The 13,272-nt window shown below is 44.1% G+C and overlaps 1 protein-coding gene across 3 annotated transcripts in view; it reads right to left on the bottom strand.

Annotated features, from left to right (window-relative positions):
* Nucleotides 1-13,272, bottom strand: part of gnaz (guanine nucleotide binding protein (G protein), alpha z polypeptide) — a 44,799-nt gene that overhangs the window by 25,063 nt on the left and 6,464 nt on the right. Inside the window, exon 1 of one of the 3 annotated variants that reach the window (XM_064942578.1) lies at nt 11,300-11,506. The exons of 1 other annotated variant lie outside the window; for it this stretch is intronic. The gene's annotated coding sequence lies outside the window, so the exon portion shown is untranslated. Of the gene's footprint in view, nt 1-6,192; nt 6,430-11,299; nt 11,507-13,272 lie in introns of those variants that run through there. One more of the 3 variants, XM_064942577.1, reaches the window with a different exon arrangement.

The raw sequence follows: 13,272 nt of genomic DNA, 5'->3' as shown, positions 1-13,272 counted from the left end.
TAACAGCTCTATAAACACTCTTTCGTGGTGGCCCGACTTTCTAGTTAATTACATTTACATAATTACCTCAATCAGGTAATATCAATTACAGAGAAAGGATTTTATAGAATAGCATGTCATATCACTTAATCCGGCATAGCCAAAGACACAACAGTAGACTAAATTACTTGGCATTACCTTAGATTATAAACTGTCATTGTCAAAACATATAGATTCAATGGTTGTAAAGATGGGGAGAGGCCTGTCCGTAATAAAGAGGTGCTCTGCTTTTTTGATACCACACTCCACAAAGCAAGTTCTGCAGGATCTAGTTTAGTTGTATCTTGATTATTGTCCAGTCGTGTGGTCGAGTGCTGCAAGGAAAGACCTATTTAAGCTGCCGCTGGCCCAGAACAGAGCGGCACGTTTTGTTCTTCATTGTAATCAGAGGGATGATATTAATACTATGCATGCCAGTCTCTCTTGGCTAATAGTTGAGGATAGACTGACTGCATCACTTCTTCTTTTTATAAGAGACATTAATGTGTTGAAAATACCAAATTGTTTGCATAGTCAACTTACACACAGCTCTAACACAGACACTTACCCCACCAGACATGCCAGAAGGGGTCTTTTCACAGTCTTCAAACCAGAACAAGAAAGAAAGCGTACAGTATTATGTAGAGCCATTATTGCATGGAACTCCATTCCGACTCATATTGCTCAAATAAACAGTAAACCTGGTTTCAAAAACAGATAAAGCAACACCTCGCCGGCACAACGCCTCTCCCCTATTTAACCTAGATAGTTTGTGTGTATGTATTGATATGTACGCTACATGTGCCTTTTAAAAAAAAACGTTTTTATGTAGTTCTGTCCTTGAGCTGTTGTTGTCTATTAATGTTCCATATTTTGTGTGGATCCCAGGAAGAGTAGCTGCTGCTTTTACAACAGTTAATGGAGATCCTAATAAAATACCAAAATACCATAACAAGAAAAGCAGCGCAACCTAAATAGGTTGTGAGTAGGCTTGGCTTGGTGAACGACATTACGGGAACAGAAAGTTGGGAGTGAAAAGAGCTGACCTGATGGGACTCGTGATCATTTAGACAGATAAATGTTGGTGTGCGTGAGACTGTCCAAACGGCCTTTATCTGGCTTTGACGTTTATACAGCGGCATGTGAATCAATGACTGCACTGGTGCAGTTGTACTTAGAAATGAGATCCAAGCAGCTTAACATGTCCTTTAATCTATTCTTTGTCGTCATCGTCAAACTAAAAGTAAGATGCCAATCAGATAGTTTCCATATTGAATAAAGTAATTGAATTACTCCACATAAATAAATGTTGAGAGTCAAAAATCATATTATCTTTTTTCTCTAACGCGACCAAGAAATTCAAGGACCTGTGTTAGAGTGGACTAAATATGTATCTAATTTTCCTGTGAATTCTAGCTGGTTAGATGGGAGAGAGCCGAGTGACAAATGTACACGTTTTTTCTCAACGTTTAAACAGAATTTTTTTATTGTTTAATCGTTAATTACATGTGGATTTACAATTCAGATATAGTCATGCGTATAACCGCTAGGGGGCGATGTAGTTCAAATCTACCGCAGTCCTGGCTGCCTACCAGACGGTGCTCACCTTACTGCTGTCCCCCTCCCACTCGGCAACGATAGTGGTTAATGCCGTTTTTACGTTCTCTTCTGTGTGCCTCTCCTCCATGTTCTAAGTGGTTAGTACATGGTACCCCTCCTGTCTCAGCCTCCAGGAATTATGCTGCAATAGTTTGTGTTGGGGGGGGCTAGGGTCAGTCTGTTATATCTGGAGTATTTCTCCTGTCTTATCCGGTGTCCTGTGTGAATTTAAGAATGCTTCCTCTAATTCTCTAATTCTCTCTCTCTCTCTCTTTCTCTTTCCTTCTTTCTTTCTTTCGCTCTCTCTTTCTTTCTTTCGCTCTTTCTTTCTTTCGCTCTCTCTTTCTTTCTCTTCTCTCAGTGGACCTGAGCCTAAGGATCATGCCTCAGGACTACCTGGTCCGATGACTCCTTGCTGTCCCCAGTCCACCTGGCCGTGCTGCTGCTCCAGTTTCAACTGTTCTGCCAGCGACTATGGAACCCTGACCTGTTCACCGGATTTGCGCTACCTTATCGCGGACCTGCTGTTTTCAACTCTGTCTCTACCACACCTGCTGTCTCTAACTCAGCTATGAAAAGCCAACTGACATTTACTCCTGACGTGCTGACCTGTTGCACCCTCTACAACCACTGTGATTATTATTATTATTTGACCCTGTAGGTCATCTATGAACGTTTGAACATCTTGGCCATGTTCTGTTATAATCTCCACCCGGCACAGCCAGAAGAGGACTTTCTCCATCCGGGCTGTCAGTTTTTTTTCGACATGGCATCTTGCAGTCTGGTTCTAGATATGCCATCAGGGCTTTGAAGCCGACATCCTCTACCAATGACAATGGCTGCATTTGAACTGCAATCATTTCTGTAATCAGCACTGTGATTACCTGTCTAATGTCTGTTGTTGGGGGCCTGTGCTGCTGCCAGCAATGGTTTGGGTCTCACAGTACCTCCCTGTACTCTGATTTACATTTTGTGTAAAATCCCAAAAAAAAAAGTTTTTTCCCCAATTTATTTTAAATGTTTCACACCCGTAAAGGACACAGAGATGATGGCTTGCCAGCCTTGTGACCAACCAACTGACCAATGAAACCATTGTCAACAAACTAGTAATGCAATAAAAAATGCCAATCAAAACATTTCCCATGAGACGGATCTGGGCCTTCATTTTAGCCAACACAGGCCTTTTGTTCCGATAAATCAGAGGCACATAAAGTATATGTTGTTAAATTACTTTGAAAACGCAGGGCCCTGGAATTTTCTGGTCTATAGAGCATTTATTTTTTGGGATTGAAAACACAAGTTTTCTATCTTTCTCCGCAACAAGCTAGGGATTCTGAGGCACACTGTGACGTCTGACTGATTGAGACAGTACACATGACTTAAATCAGCCAGTTAATTGTTCCTGATAACTCCAGTTCAGAGCAAAGCACTCTGGGACAGGGAGGCAAAGGAAGATACATATAGAGTTTAGAGAAAGACAGAAGGGTTGATAAATTCTTTGTAAGGGAAAATCAAGTCTGAAATTTCAAAGTGGAAATTCCAAACTTCAGAAGCTTTTTAAAACCTCAAATACACTACAAGTTTTACATTTCCTGCATTGCAGGAAAGTTCTAGTGCAACAGGTTGATCAAATTAAGATCCAACATCTGTATTACTTACACAAATCCCACTGACCTTACCAAGCAGTGGTCTTAGTTCTAGAGTCGGGGTGGGGAAAAACACCTTTAAGTGGGTGGTCTTTATTTGTGTTTAAAGGGGCAATCTGCAGTTGCTACAATCATTTTTGGACTAAATTAATGGGAATTTATTTGTGAAGAATAGTACTTACAAATGCCAAATGAGCATAGTTCAACTGTCGTACCCCATCAGAACCCAAAACATGAACTTGTCTTACTCCAATGTTTGTAATCAAGGTGAATGTAAACAAACACTATATAGCCTCAAAACATGGTTCAATCATGGTTTGCCAGTCCTTGCATCCATAACTCTGTCTATGAATTTGAGAGTGATTACAATTCTCCAGCCCCACCCCGGTTTCAGTAACAAGCTGAGGGGTGGGGCTGGACAAAATGCTTTGTTATTGTTTCTGTAATATTTGTTGTACTTACCCAGAGTCAGATGAACTTGTGGATACCATGTGTATGTCTTTGTGTGCAGAATGAAGGAAGTTATGGTACGTATTAATAGAATACAAGGTGGGCGATGAAACTAAAGAAAGCCATTAATTTTCAATGGAACGGGCCGCCCCCAGGTGGTGAGGGTAGGCAACAACATCTCCACCCCGCTGATCCTCAACACTGGGGCCCCACAAGGGTGCGTTCTGAGCCCTCTCCTGTACTCCCTGTTCACCCACGACTGCGTGGCCACACACGCCTCCAACTCAATCATCAAGTTTGCGGACGACACAACAGTGGTAGACTTGATTACCAACAACAACGAGAAGGCCTACAGGGAGGAGGTGAGGGCCCTCGAAGTGTGGTGTCAGGAAAATAACGTCACACTCAACATCAACAAAACTAAGGAGATGATTGTGGACTTCAGGAAACAGCAGAGGGAACACCCCCCTATCCACATCGATGGAACAGTAGTGGAGAGGGTAGTAAGTTTTAAGTTCCTCGGCATACACATCACAGACAAACTGAATTGGTCCACCCACACAGACAGCATCGTGAAGAAGGCGCAGCAGCGCCTCTTCAACCTCAGGAGGCTGAAGAAATTCGGCTTGTCACCAAAAGCACTCACAAACTTCTACAGATGCACAATCGAGAGCATCCTGGCGGGCTGTATCACCGCCTGGTACGGCAACTGCTCCGCCCACAACCGTAAGGCTCTCCAGAGGGTAGTGAGGTCTGCACAACGCATCACCGGGGGCAAACTACCTGCCCTCCGGGACACCTACACCACCCGATGTTACAGGAAGGCCATAAAGATCATCAAGGACAACAACCACCCGAGCCACTGCCTGTTCACCCCGCTATCATCCAGAAGGCGAGGTCAGTACAGGCGCATTAAAGCTGGGACCGAGAGACTGAAAAACAGCTTCTATCTCAAGGCCATCAGACTGTTAAACAGCCACCACTAACATTGAGTGGCTGCTGCCAACACACTTTAATAATGGGAATTGATGGGAAATGATGTAAAATATATCACTAGCCACTTTAAACAATGCTACCTAATATAATGTTTACATACCCTACATTATTCATCTCATATGTATACGTACGTGTATACTGTACTCTATATCATCTACTGCATCTTTATGTAATACATGTATCACTAGCCACTTTAACTATGCCACTTTGTTTACATACTCATCTCATATGTATATACTGTACTCGATACCATCTACTGTATCTTGCCTATGCTGCTCTGTACCATCACTCATTCGTATATCTTTATGTACATATTCTTTATCCCCTTACACTTGTGTGTATAAGACAGTAGTTTTGGAATTGTTAGTTAGATTACTTGTTGGTTATTACTGCATTGTCGGAACTAGAAGCACAAGCATTTCGCTACACTCGCATTAACATCTGCTAACCATGTGTATGTGACAAATAAAATTTGATTTGATTTGATTTGATTAGCAAGCTGGTCAATCGCACAGCGATATCGCTGAGTATTTGTGTAAAATTCAACTTTCCTCAATTTAGGTCCCACCCAGTTCACGCTGCCTTGCCCATGCTTGCATCGTCCAACAGGGGGGCCCACTTCGCTTTCCTCCATTGAAAATGAATGGGTTCCATTGTTGCATCACCCCCTATCATGTTTAGTGGAGAAGTACTGTAAGTGGTAGTTTCACAAGCTAATGCTAACTAGCATTTGTGCGTGACTGGAAATCTATAGGCAGGCCTAATCTAGCATATGCTACCGTACCTGTAGACTTCCATTCATTGCACTAGCATTGGCTCGCGAAACTACCTCCAGCTTCCTCCATACTGCAGACAGAGACATACAAATGGTATCCACGAGTTCATCTGCCTCTGGATAAGTAGAGAATGGCTTAATTGCCAGAATCTCGCAGTATCCCTTTAAAGGTACAAAAGGTCTAGATTATTAAGAACATAATGCTGGTAAGATTAATATTTAATATTTGGGGGGTTAACCTCACTACAATTTAATAACAGATTAGGAGCTGTGCTGGTTCTCGGGAATTTAGAGGGAGCAAAACCCAAAAATTGATTTGATCTGTAGCGATAAGAAAATAAGACCAAGTCACAAAATAATAACTGATTCAGAGTGAAAAGTACTGAGATTGAGATTGTGGTGGAAACTTTCAAAGATAAACTCGCTGTTACTGGAACACTGAGAAATGACTAATTATCGATGCATAGCCTGCAATTCAGTAACTGGAGATGATTGATTTACAGTATTTGGTTAAGAGCTGGTGGAGAAATGACCCATGACCACCCTAGATGTTCTGAGGCGTAATTCAACTTTGGTTTCATTAGTGTTGGATTGTATAATAATTCAAAGTGTATTGAATTTGATCCAATAAAGTGGAAGTGCTCACTCAATAAATGTTAAAATATAGCTTTAAAATGAGGCAAAACACACATACCAAAACACACTTACCAAAACACACATACCAAAACGCAGATACCAGCAGGCTGCCTTCAAAAAACTCGGACAACAACCAGAAAGTCAATATAATATCCCTCAGGCAGCAGAGAAAAAGATCAATGTCACTCCACTACAACCTTCCATCACAAACAGACAGCACAATGTCCTCCTGCCTCCAAAAATTATGACTGGCTTCACATGTTCAATAAACATGGTCATTTCATGAGAATGCTTTGCATGCTTGAGGCAAATGTTTCAACCTAAAAAATGTCCTGTATCGCTGTAGTGAGTCACTGCCGGTGAGCTCACTCATACCATCCAACGTCAGAGCCATAGTAGATGTAGGTCGCAGACTGAGTGATCTTCAGGACTCAGCACTTTGTGTTGCATTATGCAAGATTGAGAGGTTGGCCTGAATAGAGTTGTTGCTTCAATATGCTGGTTAGTTGGTTCCCTACTAGCTCTGGGTTTCCCATAATAACCCAGATCTGATCCCAGTTCACAATCCTGACGTCCTCAATGTCGTTTGTCCTTGAGGAATGAAATGCTGCTAAAATAGATCAACCCGTTAGAAACAGGCCTCTAAACAGGCCTCTATATACAGTATCAGAGCACATTATCAGACATTAGTGCAACTGTCAGACACCCAGAATGTGTACAGATAGAATACTTCATTTGACTAGACTGTACATTTAGAGCACCAGTGACTTCTCAAAGAGCCCCAAATGAGTCCAACATCAGAACTGGGTCTGCGTTCGCTCTCCACATGACAGTGATTAGGGGGAGAGAGAGGGGAGTGTACATGACAGAGAGAGGGGAGTGTGTGTATGACAGTAATTAGGGGGGGAGAGAGGGGAGTGTACATGATAGAGAGAGGGGAGTGTGTGTATGACAGTGATTAGGGGGAGTGAGAGGGGGGAGTGTACATGACAGTGATTAGGGGGAGAGTGTAAATGACAGTGATTAGGGGGGAGAGTGTATGACAGTGATTAGGGGGAGAGTGTGTATGACAGTGATTAGGGGGAGTGTGTGTATGACAGTGATTAGGGGGAGAGAGTGTATGACAGTGATTAGGGGGAGAGTGTATGACAGTGATTAGGGGGAGAGGGTGTATGACAGTGATTGGGGGAGAGAGAGGGAAGAATTGTATGACATTGATTAGGGGGAGAGGGAGGGGAGAGTTGCATGACAGTGATTAGGGGGAGAGAGAGGGAGAGTTGCATGACAGTGATTAGGGGGAGAGAGGGGGAGAGTTGCATGACAGTGATTAGGGGGAGAGAGGGGAGAGTTGCATGACAGTGATTAGGGGGAGAAAGAGAGGGGAGAGTTGCATGACAGTGATTAGGGGGAGAGAGAGGGGAGAGTTGCATGACAGTGATTAGGGGGAGAGAGAGGGGATGGTTGCTGACAGTGATTAGGGGGAGAGGGTGTACATGACAGTGATTAGGGGGGGAGAGAGAGAGGGGAGAGTTGCATGACAGTGATTAGGGGGAGAGAGAGGGGAGAGTTGCTGACAGTGATTAGGGGGAGAGGGTGTACATGACAGTGATTAGGGGGGAGAGAGAGAGGGGAGAGTTGCATGACAGTGATTAGGGGGAGAGAGAGGGGAGAGTTGCTGACAGTGATTAGGGGGAGAGGGTGTACATGACAGTGATTAGGGGGAGAGGGTGTACATGACAGTGATTAGGGGGAGAGGGTGTACATGACAGTGATTAGGGGGAGAGGGTGTACATGACAGTGATTAGAGAGAGAGGGTGTACATGACAGTGATTAGGGGGAGAGATGGTGTGTGTGTGTATGATAGTGATTAGGGGGAGAGGGGGGAGTGTGTGTATGACAGTGATTAGGGGGAGAGGGGGGGAGTGTGTGTATGACATTGATTAAGGGGGGAGAGGGGGTGTGTGTGTGTATGACAGTGATTAAGGGGAGAGAGGAGGAGTGTGTGTTACTGCCCCAAGATGTGTCATCTGACAAAGTCCCCCCAGAATGACCCAGGATTCCTGTCAGATGAGGTGAGGGGAGGGGCATCTGGCAGCCTCCTTAGATCCTATATGGATAAATATTAATCAGTGCTGTAACCATATCTGAGCCCAAGTTCAATAAATGTATTATAATCATTCATTTCCTATACCTTCTGGGGTACATCAGAGGTCTCCCATAAGTTTCTTTCTGTTGTCTCCTGCCTCGTGCCAGAACTTTTAATTGGCCTCAGGAAATCCCAGGCGTCCTCCCATGTTCTGGGAGCTGGGTGTGGGATATGTGGGATTGGGTCATAGTGAGAGCATTTACTCCCCTATTGAGGCTGCTGGGGTAGGACTTCTGGCCAACTTCACAATTACTCTTTATTACCAGGGATAACATCATGGAGGGAATATGGCCATTGCTGAAATGACACTTGTTCTGTCATAACATGTTTACCGCACAGACTAACAATGTGATATACTGTTGTCATGAACTGTTGTTAGACTTACAATTCAAGTATAACTAAACCGTGTTTATGATTATCTTATGTAGGGATTAGGATGAAACATTCAAATAAAGTGTTACCAAACCCATGTCTTAAACTAAGAATACAAAAAATACTTTTGTTGTCCTTGCCTCACCCCACACATCCCAAATATGGACACACACACAGAAAGCACACAGTATAAAGGAATGCTTCCTCAGCCAGTACTCTGGCTCAGCTTCTCTCAAAACACCCACTGCATGCTGGGGGCTTTTGCGCCACACATATCCCCAGGAGCTGTAATAATAGTTATTTAACTGAATTATTTGATAAATGTTTTGGTTTTTAACCCCGACAATCATTCAGTTGTTTGAGAACATTTGTGCATGGACCACTTAAAATTTAGACTGAAGATCTGGCCTTGACCATTGTGTTTGTTCATGATTTGGTACACTCACTCGCTCGCTTTCTGGCCCTGGGTGGGAGGCAGATACTAGGTTTTGATTGATTAGGATCCCCATTAACCGACACCAATGTTGACAGCTAGTCCTACTCGGGTCTGACACATAATGAAAAATACATTACAGACAAAAACTTTACATTTTCCATACATTTAAAAACATTAACATGTAGTGTGTGTGTGTGTGTGTGTGTGTGTGTGTGTGCATCTATCAGTTACACATACATGTCAGTACATACACACAACAAGTAGGTCACATGGGTACATTGTTCCTACATCATGGTAAACAATGAAAGGCAGTGTTCATTTTTATCCCTCCAAAACAGTGGGCTGTAGAGAGGGTTGTGAGCAGGGTAGTGGTGGGGGCTCAGTGTAGTTACTAGCAGATCCTATGTGATAAGGGAATGTGTTTGGTGTGCCTCGCCTCAGCGCCTGTCTGTGCCCCTCTGCCTTCCCGTCCCGCCGATGGAGCGGGTCACACTGAGTCACAAGGCCAGCCGGCACTGACAATGGCACATTTGTGCACAGACAGAGCCGTGAGCCAGCCCACTCAAGGGAAAGGATGGTAGAAGGTGGAGCAAGTCCAGCAAGCTGTGTGTGTGTGTGCTGTGTCTGTCTATATGTGCCTGTATCTATGTCTGTCTGTCCATTTACTTGTGTGTGTGTGTGTGTGTGTGTGTGTGTGTGTGTGTGTGTGTGTGTGTGTGTGTGTGTGTGTGTGTGTGTGTGTGTGTGTGTGTGTGTGTGTGTGTGTGTGTGTGTGTCTCAATGTCTGTGAAACAAAACTGGGATAGTTATTTGAGTGACAAAGCAAACACTCAGTCAGGCTGCTTTGTAGCTTATTCACTCTTCAACCTGCTCAATACCAGTTGATAGTATTCTTATTTAACATAATCATATTTCAGGACAAGGCTCAGGCTACTTATCTTTCCACTAACACAGGCACAAACACAGTTATATTTTTCTCACGACCAGTGGAGGCTGCTGAGGGGAGGACCAACTCCCCTGGTTTCCATGTGTTTGATACCAGCCCATTATACTCTATTCAAGCTATTACTATGAGCCGTCCTCCCCTCAGCAGTCGCCACTGTTTTTTTGGAACAGGAGGGAAACTGTGGGTGAACAGCCATTTTGTGTCTGCTGTAAGCCACTGACTGTTAGTTAACATCCTGCAGTTGGTGCTTTCATCATTGGGTCAGGATGAGGAAACTTAGCGGGAATACACTGCAATAGGAAACACCAGTACAGCAACAGGGTCATCAATATGGGTGCCGTATTGAAAGAATACTGGTCAGTGTAGGGCAGTCTCTCCACACAGCTGCCGCGCCACGAGTCTGGCAAGCAAGACTATGGAAAAGACTGCAATGTGCAGTATAGGTTACTGACGAGCAGTATCTGTCACACTCTGACCTTAGTTCTGTTGTTATGTCTTGTTTTAGTATGGTCAGGGCGTGAGTTGGGTGGGTTGTCTATGTTCCTTTTTCTATGTTTTGGGATTTCTGTGTTTGACCTGGTATGGTTCTCAATCAGAGGCAGCTGTCAATCGTTGTCCCTGATTGAGAACCATACTTAGGTTGCCTGGTTTCACTTTTGAGTTGTTGGGGATTATTTTCCGTGTCAGTGTTTGTTTCCACACGGAACTGTTTCGGTTTTGTTTTTTCACGTTGTCGTTTATTGTTATGTTCAGTGTTCTTATTAAAAACCAAGATGAACACTTACCACGCTGCATATTGGTCCGATCCTTGCTACTCCTCCTCAGAAGAGGAAGAGGAAGGCCGTTACAGTATCAGATATGTATAAATCAAATTTATGGCATGTTAAGATACAGGGAAACTTTGCACCATATACACCAACTCACAAAAAGCGTATTATTCCACAGTGGATAAGCCCTCAGTCAAATGTATCCAAAAGTACTTCCATAGATCATGCTGACAGCAGATGCTATCAGTCATAATACAAGGCTACCAGTCATAAGACAAGGCAATCTGACATACTTTGTTTCCTCCAAACCTTGACGTATTTTAAAATTCTGATGCAGACAAAGAATGATATGATGTCATTATCCAATTTAACGTAGTGTTCAAGGGTATCTATACACATGCACGTGTGCACACACACATACACACAGTTACAGACTTCTGTTGGCCCATGACCTCCACATCAACTTAATACGTACTACTTAAAACTTACTAGACTTACAACTTAAAACTTACTAGACCTGCAGACAGTGGTGTCCTTGCAGACTTGCCACCTTCCATCAGTATGCAGGCTTCATGTGTTGTTCTGGGACACTTTGGACGTGCTGTCGAGGTTCCTGACCTAAAGCCAGTAGCAGCTATGGTCACAGCACACACAAACACAGTGTACACACCCACATACACATACACATACTCAAACACACACACTCAAAAACTGTCACCTCTCAAACCCTCTCCAACACCCCCAATGGTCCTTCAGTCCAGAGCATCCCCCATACCTCCCTTCCTCCTCCTCCTCCTCCTCCACCACATCCTTCCCTCCACCACCTCTACCACCTCCGACTCCTCCACCAGCACCACCTCCACCACCTCCTCCCCTCCTCCTCCACCACCTCTTCCCCATCATCACCTCCTCCTCCACCACCTCCTCCCCTCCTCCACCACTATCTCCTTCCCTCCTCCTCCTCCCCCACTCCCCCCCTCCTCCATCACCTCCTCCTCCTCTGCCACCACCTCCAACACCTCCTCCACCACCTCCTCCTCCTCCGCCACCACCTCCAACACCTCCTCCACCACCTCCTCCCCTCTTCCTCCACTCCTCCCCTCCTCCATCACCTCCTCCTTCTCCACCACCACCCCCCTCTTCCTCCACTCTTCCAATCCTCCACCACCTCCTCCACTACCTCCTCCTCTCCTCCACCACCACCTCCTCCACTACCTCCTCCCCTCCTCCACCTCCTCCACCACCTCCTCCTTGTACTCTATCATATGACTGATGTTATGTGTGAGGAATGGAACACAAAGATGCTCTGTTAGTTCCTTTGCTCTGCCCTCAGTAATTAGTGCTGGGAAGAGGGCCCATCGTCCTCAGGCACACACACACAGGGTCCTAGTTCTGAGCGCCAGCACAGATTAGAGAGGGAGAAAGAGAGGAGGGAAGGAGAGAAAGAGAAATTCATTTCTGTAGATTCACATAAAACTCAACGATAACCTAATCCTTACTTACTGTAACGTTACTACAAACAGATAAAGCCCCACCCTAATTTGGTTCAGTCCAGTTGACAGTCAGAAATCTAGGAAGCCAGTCAGCATGATGGGTCACAAGAGGCTTGGCACAGTATTGGACCTAGCAGAATAACAAATAATAAAGGTATATCCTGCTAAAAAAAGGGTTCACAGTAGTCGTTATTTCTGTGTTTACTGCATTCCAGAGTAGGTTATCAGAGTTATTCAATTGCTAAAGGAATTAGCAGAACAATTTCATAGAGGCCGGTTTGGTGAATATTCCCACAACCTGCAGGCATAGAGTAATATGATACAGTATAACATTAAATGTGTCCACATAAATCATTGTTCTTAAGTGTAAGAGGAGATGGACATATTGTATCATTTCCCCGTACTATAATATAATCAATTTAAGTGGTAAAGTCAGCCAAGTCTTCTAACCTACAAGGGCATAGATGAGGGAAGCATATGATACAACCCCATTGTCCTTCTCAGACCAAAAAACATAGAGACAAACCGGTCACTGTCACTTTAAAGCTCCAGCTGTCCCAAGCCATTATGTCTCACAATGGAGAGGCAGAGGCAACCTTACAGAGGGTTTAGGAGGGGTCAAAATGAACTTAACCATTGTTTTTCCTACTGGATATGTTCTTTGGGGAACTTTACTGGCATGTTGTTAAAAGCCCCATTCAAAATGGCAGAAATGTGTTGTGCTATGCTAGTACTGCTGTGCCCAAATTCCAAGTATGTGATATATTGTAGACCAATATGGCAATTATATTAGTTTGTGTCTTGTATGACACCACATGGGCAATGGGATCATGTGAGTGTGTGAGTTTAACCCATTTGTGTCAGCAAAACCTTAGAGAGCGCTTAATGAAGGGATGTGATTTACTTTGATATCATCCCTGTCATCCATTCTTACAGCCAAGGTTACCAGAGACCTCTGACTTTGTGTTAAGCCCCTTTACTGCCCTTTCCAA

Source organism: Oncorhynchus masou, chromosome 28 (assembly GCF_036934945.1).
Source record: "Oncorhynchus masou masou isolate Uvic2021 chromosome 28, UVic_Omas_1.1, whole genome shotgun sequence".
Taxonomy (NCBI): domain Eukaryota; kingdom Metazoa; phylum Chordata; class Actinopteri; order Salmoniformes; family Salmonidae; genus Oncorhynchus; species Oncorhynchus masou.
This window is presented reverse-complemented; position numbering and strand designations above follow the sequence as displayed.